This window comes from Malaclemys terrapin, chromosome 1 (genome assembly GCF_027887155.1).
Source record: "Malaclemys terrapin pileata isolate rMalTer1 chromosome 1, rMalTer1.hap1, whole genome shotgun sequence".
NCBI classification, from domain to species: Eukaryota; Metazoa; Chordata; order Testudines; family Emydidae; genus Malaclemys; species Malaclemys terrapin.
In genome coordinates, this window is record NC_071505.1 from 219,545,124 (window position 1) to 219,571,206 (window position 26,083).

The 26,083-nt window shown below is 42.8% G+C and overlaps 1 long non-coding RNA gene across 2 annotated transcripts; it reads left to right on the forward strand.

The window, feature by feature from the left end:
• The first annotated feature begins 7 nt into the window (after nucleotides 1-7).
• Nucleotides 8-24,752, forward strand: LOC128830639 (uncharacterized). Of its 2 annotated transcripts, none has more exons than XR_008443626.1 (4): nucleotides 8-95; nucleotides 18,733-18,942; nucleotides 19,937-20,054; nucleotides 24,658-24,752. It is a non-coding gene; the product is annotated as an uncharacterized LOC128830639 (long non-coding RNA). The 2 variants fall into 2 exon arrangements; XR_008443627.1 differs by lacking the exon at nucleotides 8-95 and adding an exon at nucleotides 8,179-8,244.
• The last annotated feature ends 1,331 nt before the right edge of the window (nucleotides 24,753-26,083 follow it).

Genomic DNA, 26,083 nt, shown 5'->3' on the forward strand with positions numbered 1-26,083 from the left:
GCAGCAGCAGATCACAACTTCAGTTCCTGTGTTTGGAAGGGCACAGGGACCATCCCCTCCTTATGATTGGTGGGACACAAGACACTTCCAAAAAGGTAAGACATGGCCCTGTCACTCTACACAGCACAGCCTTCTGGTGTTGGGAGTGTGCTCCACCACTCCTGAAGCAATATAGCACAGGGTTTATATCTTATGTGTACCTTGTAGCTCCAAGAAGGCAACTTTCCCCTTTGGAGTTCCTCTTGGGTCAGTGCAGTTGAATGCCTGGTTCAAAGGCTTAGACAGGGACTAGTACTGTAAATGTCACTAAAGAGGAATGATTCTGAATGGCTTATCTTATATATAAATAGTAGTTTTCATTCTTTAGACTAGTATTCATAATAACTCCATGAGTTTCAGAACCCCTGTTCCTGTTCATACTTAGCCCACAATTTTGCAGTCTTTTGCTGTTGTTTAAGTGAGGAAAGAATAAGAATACATTTGTCTCCTAAGCACCCTTTTCTTGTGACTGCTATTTATAGGAAACATTAAATTTTGGAAGGATGGGGACTAATGTGACAACTCCTGAATAGCATGCCAATGTTATATCTCAGTAGAGGATTTGGGAGGCCACCCAGATAGGTTTGAGTACTTTATACAAATGTAACCCCTGTGGCACTTACCTTGGTTCCTGGGTCTCTATGCTAGTAACTCAGGGGGAGGCGCTGTCCCTGGATGGTAGGGGGACTCAGGGCAGGCTCAGAGTCTGCTAGGCAACCAAGATGGAGAGAAGAGAGACACTATTTTGAGTGATGGGCCCCTGATGGTTCAGGGGAGTTATAGCCATTGTGCCTGGATGGCCACCAACACACCTGATCAAAGGAGGAGCAGCATTTGAAGGTATCAAGTATCAGAGGGGCCGTGTTAGTCTGTATCCACAAAAACAATGAGGAGTCTGGTGGCACCTTAAAGACTAACAGATTTATTTGGGCTTAAGCTTTCATGGGTAATAAACCCACTTCTTCAGATGCATTTTTACCCATGAAAGCTTATGCTCTAAAAAAATCTGTTAGTCTTTAAGGTGCCACAGGACTCCTCGTTGTGTATTTGAAGGTATGAATAAAAGACTCACGGCACGGCCACAGCTGGCCCAGCTCAGCTGACTCAGGCTCATAGGTCTTGGGCTGTGGGGCTATAAAATTGCCGTGTAGATGTTCTGGCTTGGGCTCGAGCCCAGGGCTCTGAGACCCAGCAAGGGGATAGGGTCTCAGAGCCCAGGCTCAGGCCAGAGCCTGAACGGCTACACAGCAATTTTTAGCCTTCAGCCCTAGTCTGAGTCAGCTGACCTGGGCTCTGAGACTTGGTACCATGGGATTTTTCCTGCAGGCCAGACATACTCTGAGAGAAAGGGACTGGGAGGTTAGAGTTCAAATGATGGACAAGAAAAAAGCCCAGGAAAGTAGAGGTAACCTGACCAATAAAAAGAAGAACAGGAGTACTTGTGGCACCTTAGAGACTAACAAATTTATTAGAGCATAAGCTTTCGTGGACTACAGGGCTGTAGTCCACGAAAGCTTATGCTCTAATAAATTTGTTAGTCTCTAAGGTGCCACAAGTACTCCTGTTCTTCTTTTTGCGGATACAGACTAACACGGCTGTTACTCTGAAACCTGACCAATAAAGAAAGTCTTCAGTAAAATGCCCATCCTTGGGAATAGTATGAGAGGGGAGAAGCTACTCTGAGAGAGGGTCTGGAGCCAGCCACTGAAAGGGTAGGACTTGCTGTTCGGTGAGCTTGGAAGTCCCAGGCCTGCATGCAGGGCTCCCTGAGAACAGGCCTCTAGGTACCTGGAAGCAATATCTCTAATGCTAAACTGTATTATACAGTTCAGCCATTAGGTGACACTGTTTGTAAAATACCTTATTTAAACGAACCTCAGCCACACCTGGCAGAGCATTAAAGGATCTTATGACAAACACATCTTGTGTGTATAAGTAAGCTCTACAGCCAGTCCATATCTGGTACAGGAACATGACATGATGTCAGGAGTAATCTAAGAACAGAAACAGAAGGAACAAAGCAACAGAGGTTGAAGGATCTTATGGACATCCCACACTTCAGTGCCCCAGAGAATTTCAGCTTTGACAAACCTTCACAGTAGACAGACTGGAAGCAGTATTTTGCAAGACTTTGAATTGCAAACAAACTCCACAAAGAAACTAATGATATACAGGTATCTTCTTTAATTTATGCTATGGGGAAGCAAGCATAGCATATCTTTAAATTCTTTGAATTTACTGAAGACAGTCACAAAGATGACATGTAAGGATTCTGGTTATGTTTGATGCATACTTTATACCTCAGAGAAATGTGGTTTATGAGAGAGCATGTTTTCACCAGAGAATTCAAGAACCAGGGGGAAATGTTGAATGTTTTATAAGAGATTTGCATTCATTGGCTGAAAAATCTGATTTTGGGAATGCAAAAAATGAAAATATCAGATAAAAACCTATCACAGCTGTCACCATGCCTCAATGGGTCCCAGCTGAGAATGCCAAATTCAGGACAGACTGCTGAGAAATAGAGCAGACTCACCCCAAACTGGTGGTTATTCTATCATTAGATTATACCATGCCAGTAACAAAAGTGAACTTCTGGTTAACAAGAAGTCAAAAATGTAGTCTCCTTAGGCATTCCAGCCCTTGGATCATTGCTCAGACACTGGACTTTATGATGAATAGTCACTGAAAACCAATTTAATCAGATATAGGGTCCTTCTAATCCCCAGGGATCAGCCATTTAGCCAGGTCAATATATAACTCAAATTTTACCCAATAAAAAGATGCCAATCTTTTAATAAATAAAAATTAAAGGTTTAATAATATAAAAAAGAAGAGAGTTATAAATGTTTAAGATATCATATACATATAAGTGATTGCAAAGTCTTTATATCAGGTTTATAGCAGTGATGGAATAAACTGCTAGCTTGCACAAGTCTCTCTGGAATTACCCAAACAGATTGGGAGTCATCAGTCCTTTTTCAGAGCTTCCTTGATAGAAATCTAGTCCAGAGAAATGAAGCGGGAAATGAAGACAAAATGGAAATGTCCCAGGTGCGTTTTTTACATCCTCTGCCATCTGCATAGAAATGTAATGTCCCAAACAAAGTCCGCAGCCCCTGTTTGTGAAAAGTTACTGGCCCAAGATGGAGTCCAGGGTCACATGAACATATCACATGTCCTTACATAGTTTGCTGAATCACAGGGGGTGGCCATGGGCCCCTCAGAGTTTGAGGCTTCCACAGGAAGACCTACTGGATGGGGTGAGTTTCTTCTATGGCCCATTATTAGAGTGAAGTGTCCTTAATTGGCCATCAATACATAGTTATCTAGCCTTGATGTAAATCCTATCTGGTGGTTGTTACCCAGGAATACAACACATGTATAAGATACACATACATAATCAGTATTCATAACTTTAGATACAAAGATGATACATGGATTTAATCAGGATAATCATATTTGATAGACTGTAATTTTCCCATTGACACCTTACATGACATATTTTACATGAGAGTTGTTACAATTATATAATTGTAGCAGCAATGATACAAATGGTCATTTTCAATCATAAAGCATCACAACAGCAACTACAACTGAAGAGAGATTTAACCCTAGCTATACCCATACAGAGAGCAAAGCAGTCAGAATTAGTCAAACAACAGAACAAAAGGCAAGAGCAATTTGAAAAACCTGAAACTAACTTAGAAGCTATAAACAGACTCTTGAATGTCAAAAGTCATTATCATAAAACCCCAGAGGCAAGATAACACCCAGGCTAAGAGGGACAAATTTCAGGTTACCTGCACACGGTGTAGAAAAAATCATATCCCAAGACATGATGCATATCCAGCCAGGGGCACACAGTGTAATAAATGTATGAAGTATGGCATTTTGTAGCTGTTTCCGCACAAAAGCAGTCAAGGAGTTGACTCATATTACAGACAATCAAGATCCTTTGTTTCTGCAATCTATCACTTATGATGACATAGGGCCAGCCTGGAGACTGAAACTGATACTCATGGCAAGCCTATTGACTTTAAAATTTACTCAGGAGCTGATGTCACAGTCATCTCAGAAGGGACTGACAATCACCTTCAGCCCATCTCAGAGCTGAAGTCACCTAACACACCTCTGAGTAGCCCCGAAGACATTCTGAACTGCATGGGCCAGTTCACTACAGAAACAGCTTACAAAGACAAATAATATACATTCAGATTATATGTGATCAATGGGCCACAGACCAACACCCTTCTCAGCTGCAGCCCATGATGGACCTAGTGAGAAAGGTAGAAGAACTCATTGAATATTTGGTGATATTGGACTTTTGAAAGGAGATCGCCTTCCTCCGCAGCATGGGGCATGGATCTCTAGTAGGAGGGTCTCTGCTGATTGAAGTCACTTAAAACAGGATTGGGGACTTCAACAGCAGAGTCCAGGGAAGGGGTAGGGACGGTTTTATGGCCTGCAGCATGCAGGGGGTCAGACCAGATGATCATAATGGTCCCTTCTGACCTTAAAGTCTATGAGTCTATGAGTCTATGAGTACAAATGACATTAAGAAACAATGCTGAACCATATAGTGTACATACACCTTGCAGGATTCCTATACCATTACTTCATAAAGTGGAAACTAAATAAAATAGGATGGAGCACATTGACATAATCGAGAAAATCTCGGACAACAGCATGTTGTGCCCTAAGGGTACCAGTTGTAAAGAAAAATGGAAAAATATTAATCTGTGTGGATCTTCAAAGACTTAATGAAGCAGTTATGGGAGAAAATATATCCTTCCAACACTGGGATGACTTTCTCCCCAAAGTGAAAGGAATTACAGTATTCTGCAAAGTGCTCGAGCAGATTCTGGCAAATTCTTTTAGCCAAAGAAAGTGCTAAACTGACTACATACATCACACACTTCGGGAGATTTTGCTTTCAAAGGTGACCTTTTGAGACTACCAGTGGAATTGAAATTTTCTAAAGAACGATGGCAGAACTGTTAAACACAATGGAGTTATAGTTTTCATGGACGATATTCTGATATATGCATCTTTGATGGAAGGACACAAAAAACCCTCAACGAATTCCTAAGCCTAATCAGTCTGGACCAAAGCTAAACAAGGAAAAATGCATTTTCTGTCTACCCAAAATCAAGTTTTTTGGACGATGCATTTGACTTTGGGGCCAAATCAAGAAACTGCCTTCTAAAAGGAAAAAGAAATGAGCTCAATAGCTCCAGTTTTCAAGTACTATGATGTGCACAATCTGACACCACAAGCTACAGCCTATGTGGTATTTTGTTGCATCAATATGGCTCTGAGTGGAAGCCAGTTGCAATTTGTTCTCACACACCTACAGAACCTGAAAAATGATATGCACAAATTGAAAAGGCATGCCTGGCAAGTGTATGGGCATATGAGAACTTTTATAGATATCTGTGTGGACTGGATTCATTTACACTGATAATGGACCATAAATTGCTTGTAACCCTCATCAATGGAAAAGACCTGGATCAACCACCACTGAGATGCCAACATCTATTGCTAAGGTTAATGTGATTTAACCCAATTGCTAAATATGTTCCTGGGGAAAATCTGGTAGTAGCAGACACTCTGTCAAGAAGCCCTGCATTTGTACTCAACTACCCATGAGCGCAAAGATGACGTAAAGGCAGGGAATCAAACTGAACTCGAACCTGAACCCGAAAAACAGTTCCGATAGGTTTTTGTTGAGTGAACCGGAACTGAAACTGAACCGAAAATTTCTCAGTCACATTGAACCTAAGCTGAAACCAAAACTCCCCCCAAAACACCCCAAAAACCTGGTGTCTGGTTCAAAATAACAGGGTTCAATAATCAGGTGCTGAGGAAGGGTCTTTTGGGGGTGCTGAGGAAGGGTCTCTCTCTGCTCCAACCCTAGAGAGAGAGGGGCAGAGACTATACTTCTCAGGATGCTATTGCAGGAGATGAAAAGAGAGGGGTTCTGGGATTGGTAGTTCTTTTGTCTGTTATGTCCAGGTAGCGTTCTGCCCATGGAACGGAATTACAACTCCCAGAACACCTCCCTCCCCTCTCCATCTTCTCCCTCTCCCTATGTCCCTTTGAGTGCTTGTTCCTGCTACGTAAGTCAGTGTATAAAGGGCATTTTCAGTGATGAAATACTTTTTGTCACCTCAGTGGTCAAATATGACTGACAGAGTTCTGGAAGATATTGTACTAGTAGGTGCAAATAACTTGTTTAAAATATATTTTTTCTACAGTGAAAAATATTTATCTTTTTTTTTAGTAGGAGTTATAATGGAAGCATAGGAGTGTGTAACATTAGTCCTCAGGAAATGTATCTGAACCACTTCAAACAGGTTCAAAGTGATTGAACTGGTTACCAAACCATCATTCTAAGTTAGTGTCTAAATCAGAGAGTTAGAAAATATTGATGAACGCAAATCAGACCCAAACCAAACCTTTTAATGGTTCCACTCCCTGCATGTGTACGTGGATGCTGTGGACACATACAGACCTGTGTCAGGAAAGACTACTCCATCTACAAAAAGTAATCTCGACAGACACGTAACTTCAGGAAGTTCTAAGTTAAATTTGGGGTGGCTGGCCCAAGTATCCAAAGGACACTATAGAAGTGACAAGAAACTACTTTGCACTGGACAATTAAGTGAGTCAAATGGACAATTAACTGAGTCAAATGATTAAATGTTCTTAATGGCATCATAATTGCAAACAAAATGAGAGGAAAAAATCCTAAACCTCATCCATGAAGGTTCAAGAATTAACTAAATGCCATGAATGAGCCAACCAGTCAGTGTGGTGGCCAGGCATCAGCAAGGACATAAAGACCAAAGTATCTGCATGTGAACACTGCAGAACTAATAGACCAACACAACACAAGGAACCTTAACTAGCAACACATCTACCAGACAGACCTTGGCAGAGACTAGCTGCAGATTTATGCAAATTCAGAGGACATCATTACCTGATCATCATGGACTGTTTTTCCAGGAATATCGAAATAATGTTAGTATTATTGAGAAACTGAAGTGCGCTTTTGTTCACTTTGGTATTCCAGAACAACTAGTGACGGACAATGGACTGCAATTCACTGCAGCAGAATTTAAATAATTCCTAATGAAATATGATTTTTGATCATATTACTAGCAGCCCACATTACCCACAAGTGAATGGAGAGGCCGAGAGAGCTGTACAGACAGACAAGAAAATCCTACAGCAGAAAGATCCATTAATTGCTCTTATGTGTTAGAGATCAACACCAATAGCAGCTATTGGATATAGTCCAGCCCAATCCATGATAGAAAGACAATGCGGGACTACTGTTCAACTTTGGAAAATAACCTATTTTCAAAGTGGCCAAACCTGAAGAGAGTAGCCAAATCAGATAAAAAAGGTTATAAGAGCTTCCGAACCCTTTTTCAACAGACATCACAGGGTTAGAGAACTGCCAGGTCTAAAAACTGGTGACCATGTTCATGTCAAATTAGATGGAGAAAAAGGATAGACAACTTCAGCTGTCATGAAGAAAAAGAATCCAGATCATATGTGATCAAGACCGACAGAGAAGAGTTCAACCGAAACTGTCAACATCTACAGTTTGTTCCTATGAAAGAACAATCCACAGAACAAACTCTACAGATGGCAGGTGCCGAACAAGAAGAGGACAACTCAGGGATTCCAAACCGGCCTCAGTCAATTGTTGCAACTAATGGACAGCCAGATGACCAAGTTGTTATGCATTCGGGTCATGTAATTAGAAAACCAGTATGATTCAGAGACTTAACAGACTGATACATACTGAACTTCAGAGACACAATATTGTAAATGGTAGGAATGTCGAATTTAAAGGGTGAGATGTAATGGAATGCTAAACTGTATTATACTGTTCAGCTATTAGGTGGTATTGTGTATACAATACCTTATTTAAACGAACCTTAGTCATAGCTGGCAGAACATTAAAGGATCTAATGACGAATACATCTGGTGTATATAAGCAAACTCTGTAGCCAGTCCATTTCTGATAGAGGAACATGATACCTAAGCTTGTGCCTTTCCCTGTTCAAGATAACCCCCTTTTACTTCCTGTTTAATACAGTTACTGTGCTGAATATATTGTGAGTTGGTGTTCCTGTGCGCCGCTTCCACCCACAGGCGCTGCCCCCACAGCTGAGCCTCCACCCTGAGGTGAGCACTGCCTGGATCCGACACCCCAACCCCCTGCCCTCAGCCCCTCCTGCACCCAAACTCCCTCCCAGAGCCCACACCCTGCACCCCCCTCCTGCGCCCCAACCTCCAGCCCCACACCCGCTTCTGCACTCCGAACCCCTTGTGGCTGTTCCTCCACCTAGGAGCAGCAGGGACACATCACCACTTGCGGGGAGCCACGCAGACCCAGTAAGGAGCCTGCCGGCCCTGCACCAACCGGAGTATAAACCAGACTTTCTATGAAGATCAGAAATGCCAGTTTATAGAGCTTTCCGGTTGGTAAAGTGCTGGATAACACATCTTTTACTGTAGTCTGAAAATGTGAAGTAACACTCATGTTATTGTTAATCATGGTCCTGGTCTGTAGCAACCTGGAAAATTTTACTCAAGCAACCAGAGTTTGGCACTGGTAATTTCCCCCATTTAAAAATCATTGTCAGCATCAACAATTAGTTACTTCAATCGATTTTAATATACATGGATAAAGTAGAAAGTATAATGTGATAGCTGTTGTATGACTAACATGTATATTATCATACTCAGACTTTACCCAGAGAAGCATCTTTCTTCAAGTGCATATGATTGACTAGCACTGGAAAATTTAACTCTAATTTCATTTTTTTCTGTAATCATGGATTTGAACTCTCTCCAAAAATCAGATCACAGAAAATATTTTTAGATAGGCAAACCCAACTATGCCAGCCACTTCTTCCACTGCCACTTCTCAGCGACAGACAAGTAGAAAGCAGTCCCCAGCAGAGGGCCACATGGCTATGCAAAAAATTAACTGAGGTGAATATGCAGCTTGCCTTTGTTTTTTTGTTGTGTGTTTATTTTCACACAATTCTACTGTAATGTTTCCTTTTTTGTGCCAACAGATAATTCTTTAGGTATATATAATATAAGTTATTTGCCTCAAAAGTATCTTTTTTATTACCAGAAAAAGGTAGAATGGCCTCTGCCTTCATCACCTTTTCAAGGACAAATACAGCAAATCTATATCAAGTTTTTATTCCATTTTGAGATGGCGATATATAGTTGAGATGGTGATTTAATAGTTTGCTTTTTCACACTGATATGCGTCAGAAATAACAAGGTGGAGCTGGACAGTCCTGAAGTTTGAGCAAATTTAGATCCACATCTGAATTTAGTGACTTAGGTCCAATTGATTGCATCTAGTTTTTTTCTGTAGAGGCTTTAGTGCCTAGTGCCTTTAGGGTATGTCTATACTTACCTCCGGGTCTGGCGGTAAGCAAACGATCTTCTGGGTTCGATTTATCGCGTCTTGTCTAGACGCGATAAATCGATCCCGGAAGTGCTCGCCGTCGACACCGGTACTCCTGCTCCGTGACAGGAGTACGCGGAGTCGACGGGGGAGCCTGCCTGCTGTGTCTGGACCCACGGTAAGTTCGAACTAAGGTACTTCGACTTCAGCTATGTTATTCACGTAGCTGAAGTTGCATATCTTAGGCCTTGTCTACACTACGAGAGTAGTTCGATTTTACTTAAATCGAATTTTTGGAATCGATATTGCAAAGTCGAACGTGTGTGTCCACACTAAGGACAGTAATTCGACTTTGTGAGTCCACACTAACGGGGAAAGCGTCGACATTGGAAGTGGTGCACTGTGGTCAGCTATCCCACAGTTCCCGGAGTCCCCGCTGCCCATTGGAATTCTGGGTGGAGCCGCAAATGCCTTCTGGGTAAAAAAAAGGTGTCCAGGGTGCTTTTGGGTAACTGTCGTCATCCGTCCATCACTCCCGCACTCCCTCCCTGAAAGCGCCGGCGGGAAATCAGTTCGCGCACTTTTCTAGTCAGTGACAGCGCGGACGCCACAGCACTGCGAGCATGGAGCCTGCTGCAACCATCACTGCAGTTGTGGCCGCTCTCAACGCCTCGCAACTTATCATACACCTTTCCCTGAGGCAGATGCAGAAAAGTCAGGCGAGGAGGCTACGTCAACGCGGTGATGGCCTGAAGTCTGAGAGTAGCACAGACCTCTCAGAAAGCAGGGGACCCAGCGCCGAGAACATCACGGTGGCAATGGGTCATGTTGATGCCGTCGAAAGGAGATTCTGGGCACGGGAAACAAGCACTGAGTGGTGGGACCGCATAGTGCTGCAGGTCTGGGATGAATCCCAGTGGCTGCGAAACTTTCGCATGCGGAAGGGAACTTTCCTGGAACTTTGTGAGTTGCTGTCCCCTGCCCTGAAGCGCAATGACACCCGGATGCGAGCAGCCCTGACTGTCCAGAAGCGAGTGGCCATAGCCCTGTGGAAGCTTGCAACGCCAGACAGCTACCGGTCAGTCGCGAACCAGTTTGGGGTGGGCAAATCTACCGTGGGGGTTGTTGTGATGCAAGTAGCCAAGGCAATCGTTGATGTACTGCTGCCAAAGGTAGTGACCCTGGGAAACGTGGAGGCGATCATAGATGGCTTCGCAGCGATGGGATTCCCAAACTGCGGTGGGGCCATAGATGGAACTCACATCCCTATCCTGGCACCGGAACACCAGGCCAGCCAGTACATTAACAGAAAGGGCTACTTTTCCATGGTGCTGCAAGCACTGGTGGACCACAGGGGACGTTTTACCAACATCTACGTGGGATGGCCGGGCAAGGTTCATGACGCTCGTGTTTTCAGGAACTCTGGTCTGTTTAGACGGCTGCAGCAAGGTATTTACTTCCCGGACCACAAAATAACTCTTGGGGATGTGGAGATGCCTATAGTCATCCTCGGGGACCCAGCCTACCCACTAATGCCCTGGCTCATGAAGCCCTATACTGGCGCCCTGGACACTGAAAAAGAACTCTTCAACTACCGGCTGAGCAAGTGCAGAATGGTGGTGGAGTGTGCTTTTGGACGTCTCAAGGGGAGATGGAGAAGCTTACTGACTCGCTGTGATCTCAGCGAAATCAATATCCCCATTGTTATTGCAGCTTGCTGTGTGCTCCACAATCTCTGTGAGAGCAAGGGGGAGACCTTTATGGCGGGGTGGGAGGTTGAGGAAAATAGCCTGGCTGCTGATTACTCACAGCCAGACAGCCGGGCGATTAGAAGAGACCAGCGGGAAGCGCTGTGCATCCGGGAGGCTTTGAAAGCAAAGTTCCTGAGTGAGCAGGGTAACCTGTGACTTTAAAGTTTGTGTATTGAGAAGCTAAACCTGCCCCCATTTCTTTGCCCAGTTAATGTTGACTATCCTATCCAGTTACATACCCCCTTCACCCCACTTCCAACACACGTTTCAAAATAAAAATAGTTCTACTTTGTTAAAGCACACCGTTTTCTTTAATACTGTATTCGCGGGAATTTTTTAAAACTGGGACGCAGACTGTGGTGCGGAGCGGGTGTACTGTAGTGGCGCGAATGCAGCTTCTAAACTCAAGGATTGACAGGCTCCGCTGCGGTGGGATGGTTGTTTCAACGGAGCCTGTCACCCCTCCTGATAGGGACTGTGTGTATGGGGGGGTCTATGTGACTTTGTGGCAGGGGGAGGACGGTTACAGATCCCCTGCTGTGTGGCTCTGTGATCCTGCCTAAGGACCGCCGCTTAAGATCTGTAACTGCCCTCCCCTGCCACAAAGTCACAGAGCAACCCACCCCCCACCACATAACATGAAAACAACCTCCCAGACTAACCAGGGTAACTAGTCACTGCATCACTGCACTATGTATGTGCCCTGCTGCTGTGCCTGCCCCCGACTATATACCCTGCCAAAGGTGACTGTCCTGTCGAATTACCAACCCCCTATCCCCCCCTCCTGCAAAAGAACATGATGGAAACAGTAGTTAACAGAAACGTATTTTTTATTATCAACCAAACATGGAACTGGGAAAGTGAAACTTGGACGGGGGCTTGTGTCAGGCGGGAAGGAAAGAACTTGTCAAATTTTGGGGAATGAGAGCCTTCTGCTGCTCGAGCTCTCTGCAGGGGTGGAGTGAGAGTTAGCAGGGACTCTGCCGCCTCTCCTTCTGTGCACTTTGGGTGAGGGGAGTATGGGACTTGGTGGCGGGGGCGGGCGGTTAGAGATGGACTGCAGCGGGGCTCTGTCCTCCTGCCTCCGTTCCTGCAGAACATCCACAAGGCGCCGGAGCGTGTCCGTTTGCTCCCTCATTAGTCCAAGCAGGGTTTGAGTCGCCTGCTGGTCTTCCTGACGCCACCTCTCCTCCCGATCCATGTTGGCTTGGTGCATTCGGGTCAAGTTCTCCCGCCACTGGGTCTGCTGTGCTGCCTGGGCTCTGGAGCAGGCTATAAGCTCCGAGAACATGTCCTCTTCTTCTTATGCCTAATCCGCGCTAGCCTCTGGGAGTGTGATGACAGGCTAGGTTGTGAGACAGTCGCAGATGGGGCTGTGGGAATGGGAAAAAGGGAGTGAATTCCTCAGAAAGATAAATGTAGTTGTGAACAAAGAACATAGTCTTTCTCTGTTAACAAGACCATGCACAGCACCTCTCACATGCGCACTCAGCACAAGGTCGAATTCTCGGCCTTCGCATTCAGTGCCTGGGGTCTTCTACAGCACATTTGAGAAGCCTCTCAGGAGAACGGAATTTCTGTTGCAGGCAGACATGGTAAGCCGTAGACTTGTGGCAGCTTAAAACTTTAATATTAGCAATGGCCTCATTTCACATTGAAATCAATGTCGGTCCCTGCTGCCAGCAATTCGGCAAGCAGGAAGTCTGCTCCTGTCCCACACCCTCGCGGCTGTCCCCGGGAACGATCCCTTTCGGCTGCCCCTCTCCCGCCTCCACCGCGTGGCTGCAAACCAGCGGTTACAGTTCTGTAAAGGAACGGCAAAGCAGTCCCAACACTAACATTCCCCTACCTCATTCAAAGCAGGTCATCATGAGCGACATCACCCTCATGAGGATCTCTGACAGCGAGAAAGAGAGAATGCTCCGGGAAAGCCTGCAAAGACCAGGGCCGTATGCCGCCATGCTGTGCAGAGCAATGATTCCAGAGTACTTGATAGTCTCGTGGCGTGGCAACGTGTCCTACTACGGAGGACCCAATAAGGCCGCTCTCCCCAAGAACCTAATGCAGCGGATTTCCAATTACCTCCAGGAGAGCTTCCTCGAGATGTCACAGGAGGATTTCTGCTCCATCCCCGGACATATAGACCGCATTTTACTGTAGCTGCTGTAGCAGTGACTAACCAGTAGAGCGGCTTGGGCAGGACAATCATGCAAAACCGGACATTGCTAGATTTTTTTTCAATAGTTGCACTGCCCATGACTGAATCGTTAAGCTAATCAAACTAATCATGAGAAACCCATTTTTTAAATTGTTAATATTCCTGTTCTGTTACAAATAAATGTTTAGATTTTTACAACACTTACTGGCTGATCCTTCCCCAGATTCTGTGTCCGGGGTAACGGCTGGGGAGGGTTGGTAGGGGATCTCTGTAAGGGTGATGAAGAGATCCTGGCTGTCGGGGAAATCAGCGTTGTGAGCGCTGTCGACTGCCTCGTCCTCCTCATCTCCTTCCTCATCTTCCCCGTCCGCTAACATGTCCGAGGATCCAGCCGTGGACACTATCCCATCCTCAGAGTCCACGGTCACTGGTGGGGTAGTGGTGGCGGCCGCACCGAGGATGGAATGCAGTGCCTCGTAGAAACGGGATGTCTGGGGATGGGATCCGGAGCGTCCGTTTGCCTCTTTGGTCTTCTGGTAGCCTTGTCTCAGCTCCTTGATTTTCACGCGGCACTGCGTTACATCCCGGCTGTATCCTCTCTCTGCCATGTCTTTAGAGATCTTCTCGTAGATCTTTGCATTCCGTCTTTTGGATCGCAGCTCGGAAAGCACGGACTCATCGCCCCACACAGCGATGAGATCCAAGACTTCCCGATCAGTCCATGCTGGGGCCCTCTTTCTATTCTGAGATTGCACGGCCATCACTGCTGGAGAGCTCTGCATCATTGCCAGTGCTGCTGAGCTCGCCACGATGTCCAGACAGGAAATGAGATTCAAACTGGCCAGACAGGAAAAGGAATTCAAATTCAAATTTTCCCGGGGCTTTTCCTGTGTGGCAGTTCAGAGCATCCGAGCTCGTACTGCTGTCCAGAGCGTCAACAGAGTGGTGCACTGTGGGATAGCTCCCGGAGCTATTAGCGTCGATTTCCATCCACACCTAGCGTAATTCGACATGGCCATGTCGAATTTAGCGCTACTCCCCTCGTCGGGGAGGAGTACAGAAGTCGAATTAAAGAGACCTCTATGTCGAACTAAATACCTTCGCGGTGTGGACGGGTGCAGGGTTAATTCGATGTAACGGCGCTAACTTCGACAAAAACGCCTAGTGTAGACCAGGCCTTAGTTCGAAGTGGGGGGTTAGTGTGGACCAGGCCTTAGCAATTGGTTTGTTTTTTGTTATTAGGAAGATGGAGAACCCCCACCCGGGCTTTGTTGTTGTTGTTGTTGAACTTAAAATGAGTCTACTAAAGAGTCAGCATTTTCATTTCATGCTTTTAATAAATAGGGCATATTCCCAACTTGGTTTTGGTTAACACCATTAAAATATGCAGCTTTGAATTCCCATGTAACAGATCTTAATAAATAATGGTGATTCAGTCTTTAATAGTTGCATAGGAAAGAAGTTTGAAGTTTTTTATTCAAGACTGCTTGAAGCTGTGATGATAATGGAAAAGGTAGGGCTGACTGACTGACACAGGGCTATTCTAATTTAAAATACATAACACAGCAAACCATTAAGAAATCCGACTGATGACCTGGAACCAAGCACAGATTAAGGAATGTCAGACTGTGAGGTTTTCCTATAGACACTGACGCTATGGCTACACTACCACTTATGTCAGTATAACTTATGTAGCTCAGGAGTGTGAATAAGCTACCCCCCTGCGTGACATAAGTTACACTGACATAAGCACTGGTGTGAACAGTGCTATGTTGCTGGAAGAACTTCTGCTGCTGACCTAGCTGCTGCCGCTCATTGGGGGTGGATTAATTAAATTGACAGGAGAGATCTCTTCCACTGGTTTAGGGCAGGGATCGACAACCTTTCAGAAGTGGTGTGCCGAGTCTGCATTTATTCACTCTAATTTAAGGTTTTGCGTGCCAGTAATACATTTTAAAATTTTTAGAAGGTCTCTTTCTGTAAGTCTATAATATATAACTAAACTATGGTTGTATGTAAAGTAAATAAGGTTTTTAAAATGTTTAAGAAGCTTCATTTAAAATTAAGAGACTGTCTAGGAAGAAGTATGACAGAAAGGGATCTAGGGGTTATAGTGGACCACAAGCTAAATATGAGTCAACAGTGTGATGCTGTTGCAAAAAAAGCAAACATGATTCTGGGATGTATTAACAGGTGTGTTGTGAGCAAGACATGAGAAGTCATTCTTCCGCTCTACTCTGCGCTGGTTAGGCCTCAACTGGAGTATTGTGTCCAGTTCTGGACACTGCATTTCAAGAAAGATGTGGAGAAATTGGAGAGGGTCCAGAGAAGAGCAACAAGAATGATTAAAGGTCTTGAGAACATGACCCATGAAGGAAGGCTGAAAGAATTGTGTTTGTTTAGTTTGGAAAAGAGAAGACTGAGAGGGGACATGATAGCAGTTTTCAGGTATTTAAAAGGGTGTCATAAGGAGGAGGGAGAAAACTTATTCATCTTAGCCTCTAAGGATAGAACAAGAAGCAATGGGCTTAAACTGCAGCAAGGGAGGTTTGGGTTGGACATGGTGCGGTGTGTAGTTACTGGTGAGACTATGCTTCAGGTTGGCGGGTTGTCTGTGGGCGAGGACTGGCCTGCCACCCAAGGCCTGTGAAAGTGAGGGATCGTTGTCCAGGATGGGTGGTAGATCACTGATGATGCGTTGGAGAAGTTTTAGCTGGGGACTGTATGTGATGGCCAGTGGAGTTTTGTTGGTTTCTTTCTTGGGGTTGTCTTGCAGTAGGAGGCTTCTGGGTACATGTCTGGCTCTGTTGATCTGTTTCCTTATTTCCTCGTGCGGGTATCGCAGTTTTGAGAACGCTTGGTGAAGATTTTGTAGATATTGGTTTCTGTCTGAGGGGTTGGAGCAGATGTGGTTGTTTAATTGGTTTTTAATTGGTCTTTCTCATGCTGAAATTATAAAAGACATCTGAGTGGCCTTAGTGACACCCAGGATGGAAGGGGTGTTAATGGGGAGGACACAACATTGATTCTTCTGGAATGTATAACAATTCATTTTTGGAAACAAATCTTAGTTTCTTCTGACTAAGGTTGTGGCTACACTACAGAGCTAACGGCAGTGCAGCACCGATACAGCTATAAGCTCTCTAGTGTAACCGCTCTAAGGGCTAGTCTACAATGGCAACGCTAAAGTGCTAAACCACCTCAACGAGGAGCATAGCTCCCAGCGCTGGTAGCACAGCTTCCATTGCTGGGGCACTGTTAACACTGGCACTTTACAGCGCTGCAACTTGCTGCGTTCGGGTGTGTTTTTTCACACCCCTGAGCAAGAAAGTTGTAGCGCTGTTAATTGCCAGTGTAGACAAGCCCTAAACCATCAGGAACCAATCCATCCAACAAACCTCAATGCCAATTCTGCCCACATATCTACACCAGCGACACCATCACAGGACCTAACCAGATCAGCCATACCATCACCAGTTCATTCACCTGCACGTCCACCAATGTAATATATGCCATCATATGCCAACAATACCCCTTTGCTATGTACATCGGCCAAACTGGACAGTCCCTATGTAAAAGGATAAATGGACACAAATCAGATATCAGGAATGGCAATATACAAAAACCTGTAGGAGAACACTTCAATCTCCCTGGCCACACAATAGCAGATTTAAATTAATGGAGATATCCCATCTCCTAGAACTGGAAGGGACCTTGAAAGGTCATTGAGTCCAGCCCCCTGCCTTCACTAGCAGGACCAAGTACTGATTTTGCCCTAGATCCCCAAGTGGCCCCCTCAAGGATTGAACTCACAACCCTGGGTTTAGCAGGCCAATGCTCAAACCACTGAGCTATCCCTCCCCCCAGGTAGCCATCCTGCAGCAAAAAAACTTCAGAACCAGACTTCAAAGAGAAACTGCTGAGCCTCAGTTCATTTGCAAATTTGACACCATCAGCTCAGGATTAAACAAAGACTGTGAATGGCTATCCAACTACAGAAGCAGTTTCTCTTCTCTTGGTGTTCAAACCTCAACTGCTAGAAGAGGGCCTCATCCCCCCCTGATTGAACTAACCTCATTATCTCTAGCCTGACTCACTCTTGCTTGAATATTTATACCTGCCTCTGGAAATTTCCACTACATGCATCCGACGAAGTGGGTATTCACCCATGAAAGCTCATGCTCCAATACATCTGTTAATCTATAAGGTGCCACAGCACTCTTTGCTGCAATTAAAAATTGTGCGTCAATTTGATTTTAGTTTTTTGAAGGTTTTTTTTTTCAGGAATTGTATTTTATCTTTATTTCAAATACATTCATTGTATAATTTGATAAAGTGAAATAGAAAGATATGGATGGAGTTAGAATTCAGTGTACTATGTCCTGCAGCCAGTATGATGATTAGTGGTGGACTCTGGAGACGTAATTCTGTCTCTCACTAATACAAAAGGGCTTCTAGGTTAAGAAGAATGTGGAGTGTATTAAAATAGTAAGAAAAATGGTTTCAGAGAATTGATATATCAAGGGACATTTAAAGGTAAGCTGTCAGAATGTTGAGTAAATCATTAAAAAAAACCTATTCCCTCTGTTACTGTTAACATTTTAGCTTATTAAAAATGATTTTTTTAAATGTTACCTTTTACCACTTATGCATACTTTTGGTTGGAAGAACTGCTTAGTGGCCTAAGCAACAGGACTGAAATACCTAGATATAAAGGGGACACCCACTGGGCTGTATAGATCTTCCTTTTATCACAAAATATTCTTAATCACATTAAATTTGTGCATTTTACACCTGTAACTCTATTGTTCCTGTCATCTACAACATAATTAGAAATGCTTCTACTAAGTATCAAATGTATGTCGTTTGGAAGTGCTCGTTCCAGGTCAGCAAACAATGCGGCAGCAGTCCAGCACCGGGAGAGTAAATTTAAGGAAAACAAACAAAACAAAACAAACAAACAAACACATTGCCTCAGCTGCCTCTCTTACTGTGAAATGGGGAAGTTTATTAACCTAGCAATCTATTCAGCAGAGCTGTTCAGATCAGATTATGTTTGCATTCTGAGAAACAAAAGCTACAGATAAGGAAACTCATTTTCCCTTTGTTACTCATAGCACAAGGTTGGGGTTTATTTTTTTTCTGTTTGTACTTTTCTTTGGACCTGGGCCTATCAGTCCTACAAGATCTAGCTAGATGGAACATTGTACAGTTTTTGGCAGGAGAGAACAAGGCACGCAGCTGAAATGAAATTATAGCCTGAATTAATTAAATTCATTAGCTGAATTAATTAATTAAATTCTGTTTTATTTGTATTCATATACACATTACAGCCGAAAAAGCAGTGGATGGATTATATCAAAGAAGATTGTAAGAAGGTGGACCTTAGCGCTGCCTCAGACAGAAAAAGATGGCAGATACTCGCATGACAGCCTGACCCCATATGATGGGATAAGGAGAAGACAAAGGAGATATTCATGAAAAAAAAATCTATTCACTTTTCTCTTAAAGTGTACAGAACATTCTAACAGCTGGAACTGAAGGTAATTTAGTTTGTACTTTTTTATTGCTCATTTTATGCTTCATATTAACTTTTACTTCTTTCAGCCATCACTCCTCTCTTCATTTTATGTTTCTCTTGTTCCAAATAGAAGTGTAGAAGAGAGAAAATGCCAGGCTCATACCCTCTGAACTTGAATTCACTTAGAATGCTGATTTAGCCACTAGAGAACTGGAGGTCATATTAAAAATATTTCCATACAGTTAGTTTCACTAGAAATTACTTTATACATTTTAAGAAGCATTGTTTCTTATTTTCATCAAGTATGATTTTGCCAGCTGAAAGCCCATGATAGCAGATACACTGCAAGAGGGATCTAGCTATCTTTTACTTTACCAAGCCTGGACACAAATAGGAACTGTGCTCTTGCGTGCTGTATTGCTCTGTGATTTAACTTGCACAAATGTATGGATATAACATAATTGAATGTTCTTTCAGTGGGCTGGTTAACCTTTCCATAGAAAATGACATCTCAATTTGCATTAAAATATGTAATAAGCCCATTACAAGCAATTTAAAATAAGTGTTTCTCTATAAAATGTTTGAGTAGTACGTTAAATGACTTTGGAACACAAATTTGCTCTTCCCATATTTCCTTTCTATTGGTCAGATGTTTATTGTTTAAAGGATCTAAATCACATTATGATATGGTCTTGGAAACAGAATACAAGATTTAATAGGACTATATTGACTATAACAGGGTTCATAAAAGAACTAGATACATTCATGGAGGATAGGTCCATCAATGGCTATTAGCCAGGATGGGCAGGGATGATGCCCCTACCCTCTGTTTACCAGAAGCTGGGAATGGGCTACACTTGATGATTACCTGTTCTGTTCATTTCCTCTGGGGCACCTGGCTTGGCCCCTGTCGGAAGATAGGATACTGGGCTAGATGGACCATGTAAACCTAAGGATGATAAGAGGTCTGATGATAGATTCTTTAATTACATGTTCATATTCTGTTTTTTCCACAGGACCTCTGTCTCATTCTTTCCACAGGCTGCATGTGCTCTGGGGATAGATCAGGATTGTGGAGTGAAAGGAGGCTGTTGTCCATAGAACCCCTGCCTCATTTGTTACACAAGTTGGAAGGTGTGTACCTTTTGTGGTTGCCAGGAAGCAGAGTGCCTAAGGCCTCGCAAAGCTAAAAGCGCTCCCTACGCAACCAAGGGGGAAGGGCCACTGAACCCAGACCACAAGTAAATAATGAGGACAACAAATAAAATAGAGGGACAGGAGTGAATTTTAAAGATTAAAAATCAAGGAATCAGAAGGGGATGCTGAGCAGAGAACTCCCAACTGTGCCCACTGCTCCTTAAAGGCACTGACTAAGGCAGGGGTTTTCATTTATTCACTCTAATTTAAGATTTCACGTGCCAGTAATACATTTTAACATGTTTAGGTCTCTTTCTATAAGCCTATAATATATAACTAAACTATTGTTGTATGTAAAGTAAATAAGGCTTTAAAACTCTTTCATTTGCTAAACATCACCAGAAGTCCTAAGTCTTCTTGTTTCACTAATCATTTATAAATTTCAACACACTACATGTACAGTGATGTGCAAACTTTCTGTGGGATTCAGGAACTCTGTATGTAATTTGTTTTCTTCAGATTTGCCTTGTTTTGTAGATTGGCTTGAAACATTTTATTATTAGAAAGTATTCATGTAGCACCCAGATATGCAATTAATAATAATAATCCCTAGTTTTGTCATCTGTAGATCATCTCTAAGCATCATAATCCCCATTTTAACAGATGGGGAAACTGAGGATCAGGGAGTTGAAGGGACTTGCCTGAGGTTAGCCAGCAGCAAGCACAAAAAGGGAGGCTGTAAAACAGCGAGAACATTTTAAATGAAAGTCCTCCCCAGAAAATTTTGAAATTTCAAATGCAATTTCATGCATTTTAGAGCAAGAGTGTAGCCCCTCTCCCCACCAAATTCAAACCAAAACAAGAAATACATCCAGGCAAGCAAACAAGCCACCCTAACATTTATTTGGATTTCTAAAATAAGCTGTCAGTGAGGAATTAAGTCCTAATAACAGGACAAACCCTTTTGAAAATCACATTCTTAAATTTTTTTTATTAATTATTGTTACAATTGTTTTTGGACCTGAAAAAAGATTAGAAACATATCTACTTTTGCTGTCTGTTGTGTCCGTTGGATAATATATACAGTAAGTTTCTCTTTCTCCCCTGTATGATGTAACGTTTATGTCCCCCTGTTGACGGGGTCTTTCATACAAGAACAGAGGGGAAAAAATGTTAAATATTTTTAACCCCCCTCCCCCCGCCACATTGGCAGTGAAATAAATCCATACAGAAAAGCCAGCTGGATTTCAAAGTGATCACAGCCCTAGATCACTCTCTATCAAGTGCTTGATTTACAGAGACAAGGTGGGTGAGATAATGACCAACTTCTGTTGGGGAGAGAGACAAGCTTTTGAGCTTCACAGAGCTCTTCAAGTCTGCTCTGAAGAGCTCTGTGAAAGCTTGTCTGATTCACCAACAGATGTTGATCCAATAAAAGCTATCACCTCACCTGCCTTGTCTCTCTACTATCCTAGCACTACAACTACATTGCAAACAAGTGCGTGCTTTGTCAATCTTATCATTGCATTAAGTCATGGAAAGAGGTATATGAGAGGACAGAACAGAGAGCCTCTGCGCAAATGGCTTTGGCCTCCTACAGATCCCAAGGTAATCTACCAGGTTGGGGAATGGGGCCCACTGGATGGGATGATGATCTCCACAAAGGGATCCTCAAGAGTTCCTTCCTTGGGGCTCGTCTGTTGCTCTTTCTCTGAGAGGGCTGAGCTGACCATTGTACTTTATAGTCAAAGTACTGTACAAATGAAATAACTACACCCCCCTCCCCCCCACACACTTACTTGCTCTTAATATGTACTGTACTAGGCACCTTGAGAAATGTAGTGTTGTTCTGCTCTGATTGTTCTCACAAGCTGTACATTTGAAATAGGTGGTTTTTTTTACAATTATGCTGCGATGAATGATTTAGAAAAAATATTGCAATAAGTACATTTCTTGTAAAAGGATATGAGATATTTTTGAAACTAAAACCCCATGAAACATTCTGGTAGAGAAGTTTTTCTCCATTTTTTAAATTGCCTGATAAAACAAGGTGAAAATAAGCAATAAAAACTGGCAAAAATGTAGAGCAGAACCATGAAAGCCTAATCATAATTATCTTCAATGTATGGAAGAAATTGAAATCAAGGGGTTAAAAACGGCCAGTAAGCCAAAGTAATTTGTGGATAGGGGTCTAAATTAGGGCTGTCAAGCGATAAAAAAAATTAATCCTGATTAATTGCGCTGTTAAACAATAATAGAATACCATTTATTTAAATATTTTTGGATGTTTTCTACATTTTCAAATATATTGATTTCAATTACAACACAGAATACAAAGTGTACAGGACTCACTTTACATTTTTTATTACAAATACATCGCTTTATCATGAAAGTTAAATTTACATTATGTAGAAATATGTAAAAAAAACCCTGCATTCAAAAATAAAACAATGTAAAATTTAGAGCCTACAAGTCCACTCATGGTCGAGTGCTGGAGTTACCTTTGGAAATCTCATATTGGTACCTTCTTTGCGTTTTGTCAAATCTGCAGTGAAAGTGTTTTTAAAAAAAACATGTGCTGGCTCATCATCTGAGACTGCTATAACATGAAATATATGGCAGAAGGCAGGTAAAACAGAGCAGGAGACACAATTGTCCTGCAAGGAGTTCCATCACCAATTTAATTAACGCATTTTTTTTAAACGAGTCATCAGCATAGAAGCATGTCCTCTGGAATGGTGGCTGAAGCATGACAGGGCATATGAAGGTTTAGCATATCTGGCACGTAAATACCTTGCAATGCCGGCTACAAAAGTGCCATGCATACGCCTGTTCTTACTTTCAGGTGACATTGTAAATAATAAGCAGGCAGTATTATGTCCCGTAAATGTAACAAACTTGTTTGTCTTAGCGGTTGGCTGAACAAGAGGTAGGACTGAGTGGACTTATAGGCTCTAAAGTTTTACATTGTTTTGTTTTTGAGTTCAGTTAGGTAACCAAAATAAATCTACATTTGTAAGTTGCACTTTCACAAGAAAGTGATTGCACTACAGTACTTGTATGAGGTGAATTGAAAAATACTATTTCTTTTGTTTATTATTTTTAGAGTGCAAATATTTGTAATAAAAATAATATAAAGTGAGCACTGTACACTTTGTATTCTGTGTTGTAATTGAAATCAATATATTTGAAAAGGGAGAAAAACATCCAGTATATTATAATAAATTTCACTTGGTATTCTATTGCTTAATATTGCGATTAAAACTGCGATTAATTGTGATACATTTTTTAAATCACAATTAATTTTTTCGAGTTAATCGCATGAGTTAACTGCAATTAATAAGCCAGAAAGCCAGAGTCTAAATAAAATGTAGTCCTATGTGGATAAATGCTTCACAAAAAGTGTTGTTGAGATTGGAATAACTCAGCAGACACAACTGACCATTTCAGACAGTAATGGTTAAGTATTATTTGGGTGAGAGACAGCTGTAGAATTAGGTGTATGACATGTAGCTACAAACCAAAGTTACTGGGTCAGACCAACAGAAGAAACTAAAAATTAAATATTCAGATTCGTTTGGGAAGCTCAGATTATCCATTTAAATTGCATATTGACTTTGATGTAAAACTGGCAGCATACAGGGCATGCAGTCTTCCATTCACAGTGCAGAAAGCAGCAGAGGAAAGGAGAGGCAAGAATGGTTTGATGTGATAGAAAAGGTTGAAGGCCTCAGTCCCTTGGGATGGTCCCTGAGAAGTCAGTAGATATTAGAACTTCAGTAGATATGGGGATAGCACTGTTTATTCACAGCACAACCATTTTAAGGGCCAACTGTTGTCCCTGTTGTACAACCCAAGTGGGCAGACTGTCGACTAGAGAATTCTGTAGTTCTCCATGTGACAGAGCAGCAGCAGAATCACTCCATGTCCCCTGCTGGAGCCTCAGGAGTGGATTATCCCTCAGTTGCCATATGCTCACTGAATGGATGACAACGACTAAAGCAGTGGTTCTCAAACTATTGTACTGGTGACCCCCTTTCACATAGCAAGCCTCTGAGCGTGACCCCCTTATAAATTAAAAACACTTGTTTTTATATTTAACACCATTATAAATGCTGGAGGCAAACGGGGGTTTGGGGTGGAGGCTGACAGCTCACGACCCCCCCATGTAATAACCTTGTGACCCTCTGAAGGGTCCTGACCCCAGTTTGAGAACCCCTGGACTAAAGGATCCAAACTAAAAATGGATCCTCTGGCTTCCCTTCCAGTCATCCTGCATATTGAGTCACAGGGATTCCCCATGAAGCTCTCTTCAATATCCACCTTCTCACGGGCTCTGAAAACCTACCCACTGTGTGGAAGGACCACATCACATGCACTGAAGTCAAAGCTCTCAGTGCTGGCTGGGAGTATAGGGTTATCAGACTTCACGCCTAACTAATTTAGATGTGAGGTAGAGATGTCAGAGATAGGTCTGAGATCAGACACAAACTTTGTTATACTGGAATTAAGTTGAGAGCACATAACAGTAACTGTAGTTTGTCTTGACGCTGTCCATTGCTCTAAAACAGTGATTCTCAAACTTTTTTTTTTTCAACAGACTACTTGAAAATTGCAGAGGGTCTCGGCAGACCACTTAATGATCTTTCCAAATGTTGTTTGTACCATTAGCCAACTATTGTAAAGCACTTTGGATAAAAGCACTAGATAAAAATCTTAATAATAATAAAAAATTTTTTGTTCTACAAATAAAAGCACACAACTCAAATTTTAATATCAGTGGTCTTACCTTTCTAATGCGATTGATGTGCCCTTTGTCCCCCGCTGCGGCAGCCCCTGAGCTGGGGCTGGGAAGGAGGGGGGGGGGTGTCTCTCCCCAGCAGCCGCAGCCCTGGAGCTGGGGAAAGTCGTCTCTTTCTCTGGCCGCCGCAGCCCCGCACATCCCAAATTTCCCCCACCACCTCTTCTCACCCCACTGCCTCCTCCCACCTACTCCCTATTTCCCCCAAGGCCACCACCTCACCTTACATGTGTATCTTCTCCAGGGTCCAGGCACCTAATTAGTGGAACCAGGCCTGCATGGCTCCACTAATTAGGTGGGTGGCCCTTCATTCTCTTGTGTGTATCTCCCCAGGCGCGCACCTTAGAGGGAACTATCCGTGGACCACCTGAATGGGGCTTGCGGACCACTGGTGGTCCATGGACCACAGTTTGAGAACCTCTGCTCTAAAATTATCCTGCATCCCTGTCATTTATTCACAATCCTATAGTTTTATTTCCTCGGGCTCATTTTGTTGAGGTCTTGATTACTGTCTTCATAGCTTCAATGGTGAATTATCATGCAAAACAGATTTCTGATCTCAGTTCTGAACCCCCACCCTCCCAAACTCCTGAATGGAATGAAGTAAATCATACAGATGGTGTCTTTTGTCTACATTGTCCTTTGAGTGAAAACTCTTAAAGCATAGAAAACAACGAGGAGCATTGCAGTATATAACCAAAGGAGGACTTAAAATGATTTCATTTCTCTCTGAAAAGTGAATTTAAAAACAGCATTATAGGAGTCTAATGTAGGAGTCTCATGTTTAACATTTCTCAATGATCCCTATATCATCATTTAAAAATATGCTTTTTCTAGCTACTGTTATCTGCACATTCAACATTAGAGTCAAACTGCATTCCTCTGGCTCATGTATCATCAGCAATAGTAAATATTTTGCAAGCCTAATACTGCCGTCATCTGTACAAACCCATAGTTTTCCAATTCTGCTGTCCATTACACCACAGGAATCCCATAATCCTGCCGTGGTATTTCACAGGTGTAACTGATGGCAGCTTTTGGCCTTCAGAGATGACTAACAATTTTATTGATGGAGTATGAATAAGGCTACGTTTTAGTCACAAGTATTTTTAGTAAAAGTCATGGACAGGTCATGGGCAGTAAACAAAAATTCACAGCCTGTGACCAGTGTTCCCTCTAATTTTTTATGTCCATGTGCGAAATGAATTTTGTTGTGTGCACCAAT